At 42.4% G+C, this 1161-nt stretch overlaps 1 non-coding gene across 1 annotated transcript; it reads left to right on the top strand.

Annotated features, from left to right (window-relative positions):
* Nucleotides 1-529: 529 nt before the first annotated feature.
* Trnay-gua (transfer RNA tyrosine (anticodon GUA)) lies at nt 530-621 on the top strand. The gene is given in 2 exon segments: nt 530-569; nt 586-621. It is a non-coding gene; the product is annotated as a tRNA-Tyr (tRNA).
* Nucleotides 622-1161: the final 540 nt, after the last annotated feature.

The raw sequence follows: 1161 nt of genomic DNA, 5'->3' as shown, positions 1-1161 counted from the left end.
TAATTTCGAACATCTTGCACCATTTTACGTTGTCTAACGCTTTTTCTAGGTCGACAAATCCTATGATCGTGTCTTGATATTTGTTTAGTCTTGCTTCCATTATCGTGCGCAACGTCAAAATTGCCACTCTGGTGCCTTTACTTTTCCTAAAGCCAAACTGATCGTCGTCTAACACACCCTCAATTTTCTTTTCCATTCTTCTGTGTATTATTCTTGTCAGAAACTCGGATGCTTGAGTTGTTAAGCTGATTGTGCGATAATTCTCGCACTTGTCAGCCCTTGCAGTCTTGGGAATTGTGTGAATTTTTCCGAAAGTCAGACGGTATATTGCCAGACTCGTACATGCTAACACCAGCGTGAAAAGCCGTTTTATTGCCACTTTCCCTAATGATTTTAGAAATTCTGATTGAATGTTATCGATCCCTTCTGCCATTTTGATCTTAAGTCCTGCAAAGCTCTCTTAAATTCTGATTCATATCTCTTCTAAATAGATTCCTGTTTATTCTTCTGTCACATGAGACATATCTTCCCCCAATTGGTAGCTCAGTTGGTAGAGCGGTGGACTGTAGTGGAGGATTCACAGTTATCCATAGGTCGCTGATTCAAATCCGGCCCAGAGGACTGTTTACAAGTGTAATGTGCTGCGAATACATAGAAAGAAAGATCCTTTACCATTTAGCTACAATATAGCAGGTCAGCAACTGGAAGCAGTTAATTCCATAAAGTACCTCGGAGTAGGCATTAGGAGTGATTTAAAGTGGAATGATCTTATAAAGCTGATCGTCGGTAAAGCAGATGCCAGACTGAGATTCATTGGAAGAATCCTAAGGAAATGCAATCCGAAAACAAAGGAAGTAGGTTACAGTACACTTGTTCGCCCACTGCTTGAATGCTGCTCAGCAGTGTGGGATCCGTACCAGATAGGGTTGATAGAAGAGATAGAGAAGATCCAACGGAGAGCAGCGCGCTTCGTTACAGGATCATTTAGTAATGGCGAAAGCGTTACGGAGATGATAGATAAACTCCAGTGGAAGACTTTGCAGGAGAGACGCTCAGTAGCTCGGTACGGGCTTTTGTTGAAGTTTCGAGAACATACTTTCACCGAGGAGCCTAGCAGTATATTGCTCCCTCCTACGTATATCTCGCGAAGAGACCATGAGG

Source organism: Schistocerca nitens, chromosome 2, assembly GCF_023898315.1.
Source record: "Schistocerca nitens isolate TAMUIC-IGC-003100 chromosome 2, iqSchNite1.1, whole genome shotgun sequence".
Taxonomy (NCBI): Eukaryota; Metazoa; Arthropoda; class Insecta; order Orthoptera; family Acrididae; genus Schistocerca; species Schistocerca nitens.
The sequence above is the reverse complement of the archived record's forward strand: the minus strand, read 5'-3'. Positions and strand labels throughout refer to the sequence as shown.